This window comes from Lissotriton vulgaris, chromosome 7 (genome assembly GCF_964263255.1).
Source record: "Lissotriton vulgaris chromosome 7, aLisVul1.2, whole genome shotgun sequence".
Taxonomy (NCBI): Eukaryota; Metazoa; Chordata; class Amphibia; order Caudata; family Salamandridae; genus Lissotriton; species Lissotriton vulgaris.
Genome location: NC_141695.1, coordinates 470,850,927 through 470,870,072, shown reverse-complemented (window position 1 = coordinate 470,870,072; position 19,146 = coordinate 470,850,927). Strand labels below are relative to the sequence as shown.

At 45.3% G+C, this 19,146-nt stretch overlaps 1 protein-coding gene across 2 annotated transcripts in view; it reads left to right on the top strand.

Annotated features, from left to right (window-relative positions):
• The window catches only part of LOC147701894 (histo-blood group ABO system transferase-like), a 790,021-nt gene that overhangs the window by 537,715 nt on the left and 233,160 nt on the right, over nucleotides 1–19,146 (top strand). The gene's annotated exons all lie outside the window — the stretch shown is intronic.

Sequence of the window (19,146 nt, the reverse complement as noted above, 5' to 3'; positions counted from 1 at the left end):
CTTAAACTTATAGATAACAAAAGGAGTTGCATGATGAGTATGAGACGGCAAGAGGTGTGTAGCAGCAGCTATCTCCCAATTGACCTCCATGCTTGCTCCACCAAAGAAGTCAAGTCTCTTTGCTCATACTTTCAGAAAGACTGCTGTGTCCACAAAGCGCCTGAGAAAGGTTGGGGAGGGAGGATAATCCTCTAGATTCTAGCAGAAGTGCTACATTCAGAGAGGATTTTCCTCCACCATAGGAGCAGGGTGATTTTCCATATCTATCAGCCTTTGAAGCAGACCCATAATGTGATGTGCTCTGGAGCCTGTTCGAGCCTAGTGGTCTGGGGACAGCGAAGTCAGACTTTAATTCACTAGTATCTAGTAAATATCAGCTCAACCAGCAGCAACTTTCGGTGATATAGAGACATGGAGAGATGCTGCCTGAATGAAGCTAATACTCCAAGGCTGCAAATTACTATCTGGAATAAAGACGGTGTGTGTAAAGCCTCCCAAGAATGATAAAACGGGTTGGTGTACAATGCAATACATCTGCAGGGAAGAGAGGCTGCTAAACATGGCATTACAACCCACGGAATCCTAAAGCTTTGTCTTGCAGGAAGTGACTAGAGGCTGGAAATGAAACACTATAAAACACCCCCTACATTGACTCTCACATTCAGTGCCCAAAGCAATAGTAGACGCAAAAGTAGAAGCAAGAGGCTGTAAAATAAAAAACGCTTTCTTGCTGCAGGTGGTAAGAGTCTTAGAGCAAGTGCAAGGATTCTTGTCTATCTCACTGATAAATTGATACTTGTATAGCGCACTACTCACCCGCAAGGGTCTCAAGGTGCTTGTTCGAATACCGCTGTGGAACCCATCCTGGCTTTCCCTGTGAGGCGTCCACTCCTGGGCGCCCCCATTGTGGAGGCCAGGCATCCTTAGCATTGTGGGGGCCGTTGTGGAGATTAAGAAAGCTATTGCCCAGAGTTGCAGAGTGGGACTCCATGATTGGAATAGGCACCGAGGCCAGAATTATCAGGTCCGTGGAATTTTGAGCCCAAGACCCGCCGAGGCAGGGAATTGAACCCTGGTCCCGGGCTAGACCTCTGCATCAGGGTCTGCCGCTCTAACCATTGAGCCACACTTCGGGGATGCCAAGGGCACCACTGATCATGGGACCTAATAGAGGGAAGTATGATGGTTGTAAGGCTCTGGATCCCGCCGAAATGTTTGATTTGATATAAGCTTTATTTCGACTGAGATGTCATAAAAGCTACGATTACAATAAAAGCCCCTTGCTGTTCTTTAAAAAAGCAGAATACAAATTTACAGCGTCATTGGTTTGTGTAGATGTTACTACAACAAAATGATCAATTAAGCTTGTGATAGAATGGTGCGAATGTCATATCCAAAGAGTTGAGAGGCTAACCCCGAGATTCATCAAAGTCCTGTTTTGCGAGTCCTTAATAGCGAATTTTAAGGATTCGCTATTAAAGACTCGCAAAACGGGATGCATGTAGAAATCGCAATAATTTTAGCGATTTCTACAGCTTCCTTATTTGCGATTCGCTAGTTGCTAATCGCAAATAAGGAATGGCTTTCCCATTCATTCCTATGGGCCTAAAGGCCCATAGGAATGAATGGGGAGTCATTCCTTATTTGCGATTAGCAATTAGCGAATCGCAAATAAGGAAGCAATTCCAAGGGTGCCAGGGTGTCCAAAGGACACCCTGTTGCACCCCTGAAGTGGTGATGTCCACTGGTGTTGCGCACACACATGTCCCAGGGACATGTGTGTGTGTAACATACAACTTAGAAAAATGCACTAAAGTGCATTTTTCTAAGTTTTTGCTATTTACCACGTAGTTCGACTTTGCGGTAAATAGCGGCCCCAGATTCCGATTTCGCAATTTTAAAATGGTTCATGAATTGCATTTAAGGAATCTCAAATTGAGATTCCTTAAATGCAATTAATCACAATTTAGCGATTTCTACATTTGCGATTTTTGCATTTGAGATGATGCATCCCAAATGCAAAAATAGCGCTCGCAAAGGGCCAGATTCTCAGAATCTGGCCCTTTGCGAGCCGATTCTGGTTTGATGAATCTGGGTGTAAAACTTTAAAATGGGAAAACTTTAATATATACACAGTTTAGTTCGAATTATTTAGTGCGTCTCTTCATTAAAAGCTAAGATCATGTAATGCTTCATTGTTACAGTGGGATATAAAAAAATTCAGAAGGACATTCAATTTTCCTTGGCTAACGTCAAACGTTTTAGCAAATAAAGGGGCATATTACCAAGGGCTAGTATTGCCGCTTTCTCGGCGAATTGTGCCGAGAAAGCGGCGATACAGCTAGAGCCCTATTACCAAGGGCACTTTAAAGCCTGGGCCGAGCCCACTTTGCATGTCAGCGATAAACATCGCTAATGACATGCAAAGTGGGCGTTCCCACGTCCAACCACATGTAAAATGTGGTTGGAGGTGGGAACATCCTATTACCAAGGCAGGCGTTGGGAGACAAAAACCTGCGATAAACTCATTTATCCCAGGTCTCCCAACGCCTGCTCCGACCAGGCGTTAGGCATTGTTAACATGGGGGTGTGGATCATAAAGCTGAATCCACCCCCCCATATTATCAAGGCCCACATTAGCACATGAAAACAACGTTTGTTTTCATGCGCTAATGTGCCATATCGCTGACTATCGCCGGATTTTTAATCGCCTGCCTGATGCGCATTGATAATTGCGCGCTAATTAGGCGATGAAATCCGGCGATAGCCGGCGATACGGAGATGTGCGTTGTGCGTTTTGCAACGCACACCTCGGTAATATGCCCCAAAGTGCTTGTGCATAGTGGGTCCAGTGGCTTACATAATAGGGCTTTAAGGTCTCCGCTAATCTGCTTACAGTTAAGGCTATTTTTTTTCTTGTGAGCACCTTACACCTTGTTAGCCATGCTTATCCTAGAAATGTTGCTACACAACATGTGTAAAACATTCCTGGGATCGGACCTAAGAATACGTAATGTTGTATAGTAATCTCGTGTGCCCAGTTGTTGACAGAGCGGTTTCAGCCATTTTGCCCGCGATGATTCATACGCCTGGGCAAACAAACATTAAACGTGCAATGCGTTCAATCGGAGCCTTGCAACATCCGCAGTTTTTCTTCTTGCTTGGGCCCCACGTTACTGTCTTAAATGTGCCAGATCATGCATTTAATGGACAGTAGCGCTCTCCTATGTGCGTCTTATATACTGTATGTGCCTCTCATGCCAGATCAGTTTAGCCTCCCTCCACCTGGGGCAGGTAGGCTGGAGTATAGTACGAGGGTAATCTACTATTTACCATTCTAGTGGCAGGTCTAAAATATTTGTTGATTCGCCAAAGTATCAGGAGACTTTCTTTACTACTCTAGGTCCAGCATTACATTTTTGCGGAAAGTGCAACCAGAGAAAGCCAGATCATCACTATGACTCTTCTCTTTCCTCGGCACTGCCTTTGCAGGTCAAGGTGGATATCTTGAATGCATCTCTGCATAACCTACTATTGATCTTTGTTGTGAAGCCTATATTTCTACAGTTGTACCTCACTTGAGATGATTGGGTTTAGTTCTAGCGGGCATGGAACACACACAAGCGCGCGCGCACACATACACACACATTCGTTCTTTCTGCATCTAATTCCTTCTCTAGAAGTAAGTTAGAGTTGTATGCTTGATAAACCGCCTGTTCACAAATATTTCAAGTTTGTTTTCTTTTAAAACAGCATGGATTTATAAGCTCATGCATACCTAAGATGCTAAGGGTCTCATGTATGAAATTAGTTTGCGGCTGCAAACCAGGGGTTTAAAAAAATCGTAGTAGTTGTGACTGCAAAATGTCATTACTTAATGAACCGAAATCTTTTTTGTGATTCGGAAAAGCCTTTGCAAAACGTAAAATGTTTTTTGCAAATCATTCCAAATTATAAATACGAGGAGGGGTGAAAGGGACGCTGTCTCCTTTTTAGGAATCACAATGAGATGTATTATTGGTTTGGGACCGTCTTGCAGTCGCAAACCACAGAACACCTTTGACACCACAAACGCGGTGGTAACTGATTGACAAAGGGAAAGCTGTCTCTGTGTAAATCTTTGTGCTGACGGATGCATTTATTCTTCCATTCTCTCAGTAATGGTTCATATTCTATAATTGTTCACTTGAATTTATCATGCACAACTTTTCTTTAGCTACATACACCTCATTAGTTTGAATGGAGATGACCTTGATAAATATGTACTCATCATTTCACAAAGCGCAGATGCATATCTATTTACTACACTCAGCAGTGTAATGCATGGACTAATGTGTTAGACTTAGCAGGAATGGGCCATTTATAAAACAAGCATTTACAATGCAATAGGTCTAGGGATAATTAAGTGTGAGCTATTGGCATTGCTAAATATTGCAACACCAACGGCAACTAAAGTCTATAAATTGTAGGCCAAAAAAATGTGTATTTATTTTTGAAGCAATGGTGGCATGCTGCGCTTTAGATGAATATGTTTAAAAGTAAAGTGCGCCATACTGCGATTACTACAATAGTTAATTGTGGATGCGTTAACAAATGATGTGTGCACTAATGGCTGGTGGTGTGTGTGCCTGTAGAAATTGTGCACTGGTGGCTAGTGGTGTGTGTGCCTGGTGGAAGTGTGAACTGCCGGCTGGTGGTGTGTGTGCCTGGTGGAAGCGTGCACTGATGGCTAGTGGTGTGTATGCCTGGTGAAAGCGTGCACTGACGGCTGGTGATGTGTGTGTGCCTGGTGAAAGCGTGAACTGATGGCTGATGGTGTTTGTGAGCCTGGTAAAAGCGTGCATTGACGGCTGGTGGTATGTGTGTGTGCTTGGTGAAAGCGTGCACTGACATCTGGTGGTGTGTGCCTTGTGGAAGCGTGCACTGACGGCTGGTGGTGTTTGTGCCCCGTGAAAGCGTGCACTGACGACTGATGGTGTCTGTGCCTGGTGAAAAAGTGCACTGACGGTGTGGTTGTGTGTGTGTATGTGTGGTTTTATGTGTGGTTGTATGTGTGGTTGTGTGTGTGGTTGACACCTTCGGGTAATGTTTGCGCTATATAAAACCGCATTAAATAAAACTAGCACGTGAAATAAGACAAGCCGCCGTATGGTGCAAAAAACTGAAAAGTATCACAGCAACCACAAGCTGGGGACCACAAGTCAGACGGTAGTGGGTTTTCATTCTGGCTCGTGGGTAATATTAGCGCTTTACAAACTGTGCCAATGTGCATTCTGCGTAGTTTGTGTCAGGGCTTTACCATATCGAGGCATTACGAATACCGACCTGAGGGTGGCGCTTTAGATACAGTGCCTGTGCTGGACCTGTTGGCTTCGCTGCTGGTCTGCGAGGGGTGTGGCGGTGTTTCTGGTACTGTCTGACTTCCAGCATGTGAGGGGAGTGAGAGGATGTTAGTGGTGTGAGGGTGCTTCCGGTAGTGCAGGACTGTTAGTTTGGGAGGCGTGTGAGAGTGGTGTCTGTGAAGGGTGTGTGAGAGTGTTTGAGTGAGTGTGAGACTGTTAGTCTATGAAGGGTGTGCGAGTGTTGTACGTAGTGTGAAGGAGTGAGATTGCTGTTAGTGGGAGACTGCTACTTTATCAGGAGTGCGCAATTGTTGTTGGTAGTGTAAGACTGCTAGTTTGTGAGGGATATGGCTTTTGTGGGTATTGTGGAACTGCTAGTGTGGAAGAGCTGTGAGCGGCTGGTGATAGTAGGGGGATAAGAGAGTGGTGAAAGTAGAATGGGGCTACTACTTTTAGGGTGACCAACTGGCATGGGTGCAAATTCAGGACAGTGAGTGTAAAAATTCAGGACAGAGGGTCAAAATTCAGGACAAAAATTCAGGACAGTAGGTCAGAATTCAGGACAAAAATTTGGGACAAAAGGTACATTTTACAGACACATCAGAGGAGGTCGCGCAATATTACATAAGTAAATAGACAACCAACACAAGCACAAGTCAAAATAAGTTTATATTAGGTTGCGAGAACCTTACACTGCATCTGTTGTGTGCCGGAGTGAAACCTGGTAACATTAGCCAAAATGAGAAAAGTTTGAAAAAAGAGTGGGCAAATGGTGCCTTTCCAAGAATATTTGAGAAAGCAAGAAGGTTAATAAAGCAATTATGGAAGTGTAGTTATTCCATCAATAAGGAGATTTCATATGATAATGACGTAGGGAACCTCTTATTCAGTATAACCACATAGCTGTCAGTTTGTCTGACATGGCTGCTCATCGCTCTCTGCCCTGGCTCTTCTCGAGCCCCAGCCTCTATCTTCCCTCCTGCCAGGCCCAACTGTTTTTGTGCTTTCCCTTATCTCCACCTAGTTCCTAGACAGTCAACCCCTTGTGCTGCCTGTGTTCCCTTGGTTCCAGCACTTTGTTTGTGTGCTAGAAGTCTCCTGTGTTATCGTCTGACACCTTTACATTGCTCGTATGCTCCCTCTCCTCCTGATGCTCTTTCTGGGCCATCAGCCTCTTGTGGTATCCTTCGACTCCAGTGCTTAGTCCTACTATCTCTTCTCCCTGTGCTCTCTCCTTCACTGCATACCCAGCCTCCTGCAATCTCAAATCTCACATCCAGAACATTACGGTAAGTGAATTCTCCAGATCATTCTAAAATACTCTGTTCACAACAAACGCACACTAACTCTTGTACATGCAAAGAACTATCCAGAGAACTGTCCGACAAACCTGCAGAACCATTCCTACAGTGACATAATTGATCCACATTATCCTTAAAATTCTCTGTTCACAACTCCCTTACTCCACACACGTATTCAATGTTGTGATTCACAGGGATTGCGATCGTAAAAACGCCTCGTACGTGAGGCCTTTACACACCTTTTGCTAGTGGGATACGCTAGATGCACTGTGGGATAGACTACCTTAAATTATTCTTTATGTTAGTCTGTCTTCTTTATGTAGCCACACAAAGGAAGCCAACAGAATGGTAGGCAACAACATCATCAAAAGAAGAGTAAAATAACTAAAAGCAACATAACTAAGGAAAGAAGACAGTGAGTACTCTAGCTTCCCATAAGCCTGAAAGAGTATATGTACGCTTTTGTGGCAAAATCCACGGTAACACTTTCAGTTTTTATTCATCCCTCTGCTCTGCCGGTCGTCCACTGAGTAGTAGTTCCACTACACCCTAACTATAGCGGGTGCGTAGGAAGCACAGCATAAACAGGAGTATATAAAGCTTCACTGGCCCATGATTAACAGAAGCCATTAATGGAACCCCTTAACCTTAAAGATTTTTTTTTCATTTCATTTCATTGAGTTTTATATAGCGATGGCTAGACCCGGAGGTATCAGAGCGCTTTACATGAGGAGAGTTACATAGGTTCCACGTTACACATTGTTACAGAAGGTACATCAGTTACAAGTTACATCCGAAAGGTACATCAATTACAGGTTACATCCATTGGTTCATGGCGCGTAGAAGGGTAGGTGTGAAGGGGATAATGTCAACGGGCGACGGGGGGAGATTAAGCGGAGAATAGACACATGAAAGAATAAAGCAGGCAGGGGGAGAAAGATTATGGGGGAGAGGAAAAGAAAAGGGGAGGCAAGCCAAGAATGAAGGAGGGAAGAGGTGGGGGAGGGGGTAGGAGACACAGCGAGGAGACGAGGAAGTAACTGTGTCTAATGTCCGACTGTGTGGGAGAAGGCTCCCTGCGGTAATGGGGTAATTCCCAGACTTCCATTTTGTGTGATTCCCTTGTCGCAGTGGACTTTCTCAGCGGGGTTGCTGATACTCCAGGGCATAAATGCTGGATCCCTCCCCAACAAGGGGAGAGGAGTACTTTGGTCTCGGGCACACTTAGAAGAATGAAGGAGGGAAGATGATGGGGAGGGGTAGAAAACCTAGCGTGAACACAGTGTCCGACATCCGGTAGGTAGGAGACAGTTCCCAGAGTTAAGGGTATCAATCCCAGTCCTCTACTATGAGAAACTCCCTTGTCACTGTGGACTCTCTCAGAAGGGTCTCTGAGACTCCAGAGCAAAAATGCTGGATCCGTCCCCAACAAGGGGAGTATGAGTGCTTAGGACAAGGGCATACTTAAGGGGCTGTTTTAGGGAGTTAGGCTGGTAGGGTTACATAGGTTACAAGTTACCAATTGTTACAGAAGGTGCATCAATTACGGGTTGCATCCGTTGGTTCATGGAGTGTGAGGGTAAGGGGATAATGTAAAAAGGGTGACAGGGAGGGAGATTGAGCGGAGCATAGGCACAGGATAAACAAAGCATGGAGGGGAAAGAGATTCAGGGAAAAGAGGAAAGGAATAGGGGAGGCAAGCAAAGAATGACAGAGGGAAGAGGTGGGGGAGGGGGTAGGTGACATGGCGAGGAGGCAAGGAAGTCCAGGCTGGGCCCGAAGGTATCAGAGCGCTTTACATGAGAATTAAGACGAGTGTTATATCAGTTACAGTTAAATTTGTTGCAAGAGCATTCAGTAAACATAGAAAAACAAGATTGATGGTGGGAGGAAAAGGAACATAACAGGTAGATGAGTAAGAAAACAATGTTCGATATCCAGCAGGGTAGGTGCCAACCAAGGTGGGTGACCCGGAGTCAAGCTTCTCTATAGCTACATGTGATAGCTCCACGGGCATCAACCAAAAGTTAATCTAGCTCCGCAAAAAGTCTGAACAATTATGGATTCCGCCCTGGGGGCAACGTCATAATTCTAGCGAAGCAGCGTTGGTCACCTCCTCCTCCAGCTTGCCCTCAGTGAATGTGAAAACAATGGTGAGTGTTTGATCATTTGCGCAGGCACCTAATGGAAAAGCTTCATGTTTTCACTAAGTGTCGACACGTATCCTGAATATTGAAGGTATTAATTGGGGATCAGTATAAATCAGAAATAATGATTGGAAAAAGTAGTTTTATGAACCGAGTCCATGTTCAGGCTAGGGCAACATTATCCTGTGTTTCAAGCGTGGCTGCCATTTTAAAGTCAGGCCGAGCGTAGGGAGGATTTACATGAGACACTATTTCAAATTGAACATACGTCCAGATAAAATCTTTGGGAGCAGCCCAGCGTGCCTGGTGTGGCACTCTGGCTAGAGCACCAATCTGCATTTTGATGCCGGCCGGTTTGCATGTGGCTGTTCGCTGATCCACAATGCCCCAAGCGATTTTGAACAAATTGGCTAGGCTCCCGCAGTGAGGAGATCGGCTCCGCCACTGCCAGCGGTATATCCTTACATTGGTATCGCACCTACTGCCTTCTTTTAATCTGGGCCGTTTGTGCAGGAGGATTGTTCACCTCTCACTCACTGCATCACGGACCCAGAAACACAGAGGCATCCTCACACTCTAATGTCTGGAAGACAGAGCCTGTCATTTCTCTCGTGCTCCTATGGGGGAAAAGTGCTGGTCTCTGGGCAGCCCCTCTTCTGCTGTTCTTCAGCTGCTGGAGCGCTCTCTTTCTGTTGAAGACGCTGTCTCAGCTACAGCTTTCCATCTCCACTGCAGGTATCCATCTCTGCTGCAGTTTTCTGCTGCAGGGTTCTAACTCTGCTTCAGGTTCCTGCTTTCTGTTGGAGACACTGTCTCCGCTGCAGGTTTCTGTCTCAGCTACAGGTTTCCGTCTCTGCCACGGGTTCCTGCTGCGGGTTCTCCAGCTCTGCTGCAGCTCTCTTTCTGTTGGAGAAACTGTCGCTGCTGCAGGTTTCCGTCTCTGCTACAGGTTTCCGTCTCTGCTGCAGGTTTCCGTCTCTGCTGCAGGTTTCTGTCTCAGCTGCTGGTTTCCGTCTCTGCTGCAGGTTTCTGTCTCTGCTGCAGTTTTCTGTCTCAGCTACAGGTTTCCGTTTCAGCCATGGGGTTCCTCCTGCAAGGTCTCCAGCTCTGCTGCAGCTCTCTTTCTGTTGGAGACGCTGTCTCTGCTGCAGGTTTCCGTCTCTGCTACAGGTTTCCATCTCTGCTACAGGTTTCCCTCTCTGCTACAGGTTTCCATCTCTGCTGCAGGTTTCCGTCTCAGTTGCAGGTTTCTGTCTCAGCTACAGGTTTCTGTTTCTGCTGCAGGTTTCCGTCTCTGCTGCAGGTTTCCGTCTCAGCTACAATTCTGTGATTATTCCTAGCTGTTGTTTAATCAACAAAGGCACAATTGAGAAAAGGAGTAACCTAGACTAGACCCATTACCTGCAGTCAATAACTTGGCATAATCCAGGAGACAAAGAATGAAACAGAGGAGGAAATCACCCCTTGAGAGGTTTCCGTGGCCAATGGATCATTTCAGCCCATCAGAAACTGGAACTGTGTTGACTAATGTAACACACAATAGGCAATTCTCTGGGCTGGACGCACAAGTGACAAATTATTTGCAGAGTGAAGTCATGATACACCAAGGCTGGTCAAATAAATACCAAAGTGAAAAAGCATGTTTTGGAAAGATTATCTCACTGAATGATGGTGAATAATCTCATAGAAGATTCTATTGATTAGAGTTGCTTTTGGGCTCTGATCAAGCTGGCGTCAACCACTCAGCATAATTTGTAATGGAATAAAATGAGTGATCATTATGCAGAAGTGTCATTTCTGTTCCTACACTAGATAGACATAAATCGTTTGGTACTTGTCAATGTGCCTGGTTTCTGATCCCTGCTAAACTGTAACATCAGATTACGATCAACAAATAGCTTGGGTAGATGCAATTGATTTTCCGCAGACCTATATAATACCAAAAGCCTTGATGCAATAGCTAGCAGTATCTGCCTCCGTTTATTTAAGCCATTTAATAATTAACTATTTTTGTGTACAAAGTGAAAGGAAACATTACGTGAGAATCAGGGTAGGTAGCAGGATCTTAAAATATTTCTATTTGGCTTTGTACTACCAATTAACTTTTTCCTACAAAGAGCAGTTTCTTTTTTAAATAACTAAAATATTTGAGATGTTAGGAGATTTACAGGTAATCAAAACCGTTGCACTGCACTATTTCATATTAGATCAGGTGCCTATTCGAACTGCACTGCATTTTTAGATAAGCTTAAAAGAAAGTAAAATCTTTGGGCTTCCTAAACTTTCTTCTTATGATGCGAGCACATTTTCATGCAGAGTGAGAAAAGGGGAGCTTCATAAACCACCTGTTTTTCATTGTGTCTAAAATATGCAACTTTTTCAAGCATTACCGTCCAAAAAATTGCAAGTCACTACATCCTTTGAAATGAAGATTAATTTGTGTTTTGGGGCTGTAATACCTTCTAAGAATGCAGAACAAACTGTGATTAACTAAAGGCAGATTCGATGTGATGAAAGTGGTATCGCAGTGGCAGCTGATAACACTCACTGAGCAATGCTGCTGCACACATGATCGATCCCTGAGAAGAGAGTGAGTGCAAGAGGAGGCCCAGCAAATGCTGTCAGTGGCCCATTATCATTCTGTTTGTGATAATTAAGCCGGCATACAGAATGATAATGGGCCTGATAGCAGACTGTGCCAAGTCGGGGAGGGACTGCTGCAGGCCACTGATCACAGCAGGAGTGCGAGCTGACCCCTGATGTGACAGTTACAGGACTGCTTGCAGGGGGCAGCTGAAATTACGGACAAAAGGCGTCCGTGAAAGAATCCTTCATGGACAAAGGACAAGAGGCCCAAATTACGGGCAGTCTGTGAAATTTACGGACGGTTGGTCACCCTAACTACTTTACACTGATGTACACTCACCACCAAGCCAAACCGTCCGTCACCATGCAACTGCTGCTGCAGTCATTCGCTGATGGTGTGCATTTTTATTTGGACAGGATGTGTCACTCACATTACTGGTCCGAAATCATTAAGTTGGTCATTGCTAGAAGTACACAGCTAAAAGTACATTCTAGTATCGAAACTGCCTAAACTGAAAGCATGTTAAAACCAGCTCTTGGCTGCCGCATCACCCTTCGAAAGAGTGGGGCACGTGTACTGGAGACCCCGTAAGCACTAGGCCAACTCTCTGCTGTCTCAGACGGCAGCACCCTGAGGTATATATGTCCTGGAGACCCATAAGCACTACACCAGCTCGGGCTGCCTCAGATTGCAGCATGCCTGCGGAACAGTGGGGCACCATGTTCTGGGGACCCCCCTGAACTCTGAGCCAGGACTGGGGTGTCTCAGGCAACGTCACGCATCGGGAGTGCGGAGTAGATGTGTTCAGGAACATCTGAAACTCGTCCATAAGCCACATAAACTGCCCCCTGACTTTACCTTAACCTGCCCCTGAGATAGCTCAGTGGGATAATGATCACACAGCAGCTATCTGTGAGTAACCTCTGAAGTTCGATAGGAATCCTGCGTGGTAGACTTAGTCTTTCACTGTCCTCGGATGGTTGCACTACCGTACGTACCATATCTGCTGCCGCTGCTAGTCTTTCTGCAAACTTGGTGAAGCGCCTAGACATTCTTGGATGGATACTGAACGCTATATGAACACAGCAATTATAGAGCAAGACTAAGTTGGATACCCTAAGGGGAAACATGGAAATAACAACCCAGAATGAATTAAATGAGTTCTGAAAGGGAGGCTGGGAGGAAGGGGTAGTAGTGTGGGGGTATGTGTAAGGCTGAAGACTGCGCTGGGTTGAGAGTAAACAGCCGGGGGGCCAATGACACGAGACGTGTTTTCTTGTCTGAGCACTTATCTAGAATTTGACAGCAATGAGGTAATACCCCACCAGTGACACATATGCAAACCGACCAATTACTTAAGGTTCGATCTAGTAGGTATTTGCTAATATCAGCAACCTTTTACACCCTCCTAGCTTTAGTATTTATTGGAACTTTGACCGTGAGAGATAAAGGGTTTGCCCAGGATGACACAATATGGCCTACTGGGAGAGCCGGGATTCAAAATCATCAGGCCCCGCAGTCTGTGGTCCAAAATGCGGGCACTAGTCCCAACCGCTCAGTTAAACAGCTCAGCGGGTTAGGTGCATGCTGCGGAGAGTTCTATATCACTTGTTAACTACCCTTTAATCTTCCGACAATTGTAGCTCAGCGAGTCACCCGCCTTGGACAGATAAAATGATCAGCAATAAATCGGGCAAAACAACACGTATCCTTGCATTAGTTTTGTGGTGTGTAAGACAGCGATAGCAACAACCACACAAGTCCTCAGTCTCCGAGATCTGAGCTCAGCGGTTGTGAGAAGGGTGCACTGAGTTTATGAAGTTGTTTCTACTGGTCTGTCCACGCGCTCAGCCTTTGACTAAAACACGTCACCCCCGTAGTCATCGTGGCATGTCCCCAAAAGATGAGAAATGTTCCTGCCCCATTATTTCCAGGCTCAGACCATCCGCACAACTCTTCTAAGCGCCAAGTTTTTTTTTATTATTAGAACGCTATAAAACATTGTCATGTAATTTGACATAACATATCAAGTACGGCGTACATCAGCATGCTATACTGAAACCGCACTATTATGTACATGTAATGCATTTAAACACAGAGTATTCCTGTTAAATCACTTACTACATGGCAAATCAAAATGAGAGCCCACAAAATTCACTTAAATCCTGGCCCTAATGCATGCGTTGCAGGCTAAAACTGGGAGTGCATCGAAACTAACGAACTCCAGTACCAAGCGCTACATGATCGCAGTGCCTGCACATTTCACACGTGTTTTCCATGTATTTACATTTCGCCTTAGGGAAAAGTGCTTCATTGAGGACATGAATTCCAGGCACCCCCTCAGACTAGTTAACTAAAATACATGCTCCATCTGTCCATGTGGGACGTATTGCACACAGTTGGTTTAGAAGCAGAATAAAGTAAACCAGTCATTGCTTATCGTAAAGGAAACAAATACAATAAAAACAAGGAGGAGTGAATGCATGCCTGCTCTCTTTAATGCAAGACTTGTGTCTGACTGTAATGCAATTGGTGCTGATTTAAAGCGTTCTGATACCTTTGGGAAAAGTTTGTGCTATATAAAAGTTCAAACAAATAAATAAATAAAAAGCCTACCTGTAGCATGTCCGTTCATATTCTGCGATGCCACATGCCTTCAGGTCTGAGTACTGATTAACTGCAATTCTCGGAATGTAGTTTACCTCCTGACATGCCCGTGTGGCCTGCGCTATGTCGGCATGACTACGCGCAAAGTACGTACCAGATTGGTCGAGCATAGGAGCACCATAAGATGCAAGAAGAACGTGAGCAAGCTCACCGACCACTTCCTTCGACTCGACCACACACCCAATGACCTTTATTGGACAGTAATAGAACAATTCCCAGACAATGGGGATGACAATGAGAGAAAATTTCTAAACAAAGAAAAACGGTGGATTTGCCGCATTTCCCTGCAAAAGGACGGCCTCAACAACTCTATACCGTGGAACTCCCTCAACCCATAATGTTGACTCCCACCCACTTCCTTTTCACAAATTGACTCACACTACTGTGAACTAACTCCGTTTCATGGCATTATGAACGTATAATCCATGAGTGGCATCCCAAACTCTTCTTAGTTCCCAACCCTGATGTGCAGGAATCGCGCTTGACGCCCTACTTTCCAAGCGTTCTTACATATATCTTTCAATGTTGCGCCGTGCCCAGTAAGAGCATCTCACTTCATATGGGCAGTCGGACCAACTGTGCATGCGCTAGATTAAACCAACCAGTCCCAGAGCCCTCGCACAGGCGCCTACACCGGCTATGGCTGTCTTGGCCACACGCATGCGCAGCTCGCACGCACCTCGCAAGTCTCTCCTCTATTGCTGCCTCCCCACAGGTGCCGGCAATTTACGAACACATAAAAACAACCGCCATTCAGGTTCCAGAGTGCGAGGACGACACACAGGTATCCCGCAGGTCCTGACCGAGACTGTTGTGAGTATGCTGTTCGACCAACACAACTTTCGGGTAAGCGTTTCTTCCCATACAGGTCCCTAACCTCCAGTGGTCCCCCGTTTTTTATTCCAGGGTCAACCTCTTTGCCGACCCACTCCTGGAAGCATCGCAGGCTAATCATCAGCGTGAGAACCCTTGTCCTTACGCCCATTTCTCCACATAATGTGTGTGAGCTATCCGTTTTCTAGCATCACCACGAAATGTAGAAACCGATTATTACCACTAACAGTACGACCAGTACTGTTACACTTTTGCCGCTTGTAGCCTCCACACGAAGCACTTATAAAATGACAAATTACCTTGACTTGTGCTACATGCTAATGATTTTCTCTATATATGTCTTGTCTATGTCTTACATGTTGTATGTTCAGGTATGCTTGAGGAGGGAATCCCCCCCTTTAACACCTAGAGCACCTTAGTGAGTGCGACACATAGCCTACAACACTCACTTAACTTTTTAATATGCACCAACACTTCCTACGGTCCTGAGGAAAGCCAGATTTAAGAGAAGGCACTGGCTGAAACATGTCGACCAACACCGGATGTAGGAGGTCGCAATTCCGCCACCACAACATCCATCTTGCCTTGTTTTTAACCGCTGATAGGGGCCCATTTATTAAAATTGAATTGGCCCTCGGGTATTGGGACCTCTGTCAAGCCGTTTTAATCTCACTTCACCTTTCACTACACTGCACTCTCAGTAAAATACCTGCTCCGCTGTAATCAGTCGTTGAAGCACACCCGGGACACATTAGGTGTCACTGGGTGGGCCCGATGATGAAGCATGCCACCAACTAGGTTGGTGGGTGAGGGCTTCATGAAGACACCAAACAGGTGCCACCTGACAAGATATTTCAGAGTAACTAATCCAAACAGAGTTCCCAGTACCCAGGACTCTAGTTAGTAATTATCTAACGGGCATGAGACCCTCGTCCGCTACAATTCTCAGATCGTAGAATTGCGGACAGCACCTGATACTATTTCTATATTTAGATGTTTATTGTCTCTAATGCCCTACTGTCCCTGAACAGACTCTCTAATCTGTCAATATTGCTTATTATGGGGGGTTCAATGTGTTTTTCAACTCGGCGCAACCAAAAAATGTTGTAAGCCCTACCTAGGACCATACACACTCCCACACATACACAAAAATAATCAGGAGAAAATGTGTGGCGGAGAGGAATGCACCTCACGGGCGAAAACCCTCGGGGCGATCTGGTCAGATGTTTACCAGAAACTTGGCCCCTTTCTCATCATAGGTGACCATTCCTATTCCAGAATTGGTGAATAAGTGAAAGAAAGGAAAAGGTAAAGAAACGGTGCAATGCAAGGAGCTTAGAGCATGACTCCTTAAACATACAAAAAACAGAGTGAAGAGTAAAATCAACAGTCACACCTCTTGAACTTCTTTTATTAATAACTCAGGTGTGCACGGTTGAAATAAAAAAGGCTGGTAGCTTAAAGTCGCATACCACTACCTGTAACCGTAACCGACATGTTTCACTGCCCAGTAACCTTTATGGCAGATTCATCAGGGTTAGTACTCTGTTGCTGCACCCACTTCCGACATTTTTAAACAGGAAGCTGCCGAGTTGAAAAGAAATTTAAAATCACAACCAGTTCTCAATCTAGAAGTCCAGAAAATACTACTTTTATTTAAAAAAAAATGTAAACAACATTTCCTGATTCTAAGCAAAAAGTTATCCTCCACCGGTTTACCATGTGTCATTAAACCCAACATACCCACCAAACATAGGGGGTGGACAAATGTCTTAAAAACAAAGCATTAAAAAAATGTGTTCTTGTAGATATTACCCTTATTCAGCTATGCTCCCTCGTACCAGCTGAAAAAGCAGGTCTCCGCCTGGTTGTCGGTTGTCACATCAACCTATGGAATGTTTACATATAGTCAGTACAGTATATGTCCACTGTACGAAAAAATGCCTTAAATACATGGGCTGCCCCTATACTGGCGGGCTGACATTGGCCCGATGCAAGTTTATTCAGGAAGAGCATCCACAGAGAATTACTAGACAAAAAACAACCAGCTTTCTGCTGTTACAGTGTATGTATATGCTAATTTAAGTGACCTCCGCATAATCTGATTCAATAGAGTCTGCCAGCGTGTGCAAAGAACTGGTGCAGCGCCAGTGAAACCCACTGCCAATGTGCATTGCGCGGTCTTACAAACAACGTGAGCATGGAAGGGATAATACACGCTGTTTACTTAAATATGCGCTGACACAGGGATGAAGCAAACCGGTATGCGCACTGAGGCAGCCTGGGGACCCCACATCACAGAGCCCTCTCCTTACCATACAAACAGAGTTCGCGGATGTTGTATCATCCCAGGAACACCGGGCGGGAGCACACGTGTGTCTTTTAAACCTCCCGGATGAACCGGATCCCCTCGCATGCCACACTCACGTGATCGGGCCAAACCCCTATCACGTGAGTAGAGACCGAAAGACCTCAATGCAGCTCAAGGGCTGCACTGCCCAAAACGGGCGCCATTTTGTAGTGGCGAGATCGCTTCATAATAGTGTCTAAATCACAACAATGGTTTAGAAATAAAGACAGTAAGGTCGATAATAATTATGTAGAGAATCTCGCATGTGACTAGAATACGGAGTCTGAACTTAAAAATGTTATTTCAAAATTTCAAACAGAGCTCGCGGTTTTTTTTTTTTTTTTTTTGAAAAAAAGAGAAAGTAGTGTCAGGGTATTAGAGTCAAAAGGTATCCCTAACCAGTGTGGGCGCCATTAAGAATTGGCGAGTTGGTTATGTGATAATATCTCAATTATACCAGTTGTATCAGTAAGTATAATCAATGCCAGTAAAGTTGTTTAGATCATATGTTATGCACATCATATTAGGCTGAAACTAAACCTCTAGACTTTAGAGAAGTGTGTTTATAGTTGGAATAGAACCAGATTGTAGTGAAAGCTTAGACGAAAGACCCACTTTAGTGTGAACCAATATCTTAGTATCGAGAGATCACTACATTTGGTATTACTACACACAAATACTGACAGGTTCATGAATACTGATGGCGTGCAGAGGCTAGATGCATAACACTGTTTAGTGTCTACACACTCAAAATCAAAATCAAAAGGGCTGTATCACAGGACAGGAGGCAAAAAATGGTGGCCAAGTTATTTTACCTTATTCCACTCTATAATTTCATTAAGGCCCCGCTTATCACTGCCCTCTCTGAAAATCCATTTTGCTTCCTTTGTGATCAAAATGGACTCCACGTTAGTGGGATTGCCCTTTACTGTCTCTAACACTGTCCATGTGAAGCTGTGTTTTTCTTGACAACAGTGTTGAACCAATTTCGTCGTGAGTTTCCCAGCCCTGATGGTGCTTAAGTGTTCCTGTATACGAATCTTTATTCTTCTCGTGGTTAGTCCAATGTATTGGAGGCCACAACTACACAGTAACCTATACACCACATTGGTGGTGTTACAGTTACTAAATTGATTTAGGAACCAATTTAGGATATTTTAGAGCCCTATATACAAGTCATTAGTAGCTAGTTCTTTTTGATACATACTGATTAACTGCACCAGGCTATGGGTAACCTCCAGGGCAGGAACAACGTGTTGCGGGGCAGACGCGGGTAATGTAGCCATTGTCCTGTGGCTGCACCACGTGGTAACAGTGCGGAGCAGGAAGGCAGGCAGTCGGTACTGCTGTGCCATGGCAGTGTAGTCCTTGGTGCAGGTGGGGCATGGGGTTGGCTGTTGGTTGACGGGAAGTGGTGTGGAGGTGCCGGTTCGGTATGCCTGCTTCCTGAACTTGCGCAGGCCACGGTAATAAAAAACAAGACCTATTGCATTTTCAATGCTCTCTTTATTACTTTTTTGTCTTCCATCTTTGCCAGTACCGCTGGTGCCCCGCCCCCTGTTTGAATGCTGTTGATAGCCCACCACCTGCCTGAGTGCTGTTGGTGCCCTGCCCCTGCCTGAGTATTGTTGGCGCCCTGCCCCTGCCTGAGTATTGTTGGTGCCCTGCCCCTTCCTGAGTATTGTTGGTGCCCTGCTCCCTGCCTGAGTGTTGTTGGTGCCCTGCTCCCTGCCTGAGTACTGTTGGTGCCCTGCCCCTTCCTGAGTATTGTTGGAGCCCTGCTCCCTGCCTGAGTGTTGTTGGTGCCCTGCCCCTGCCTGAGTATTGTTGGCGCCCTGCCCCTTCCTGAGTATTGTTGGTGCCCTGCTCCCTGCCTGAGTGTTGTTGGTGCCCTGCTCCCTGCCTGAGTGTTGTTGGT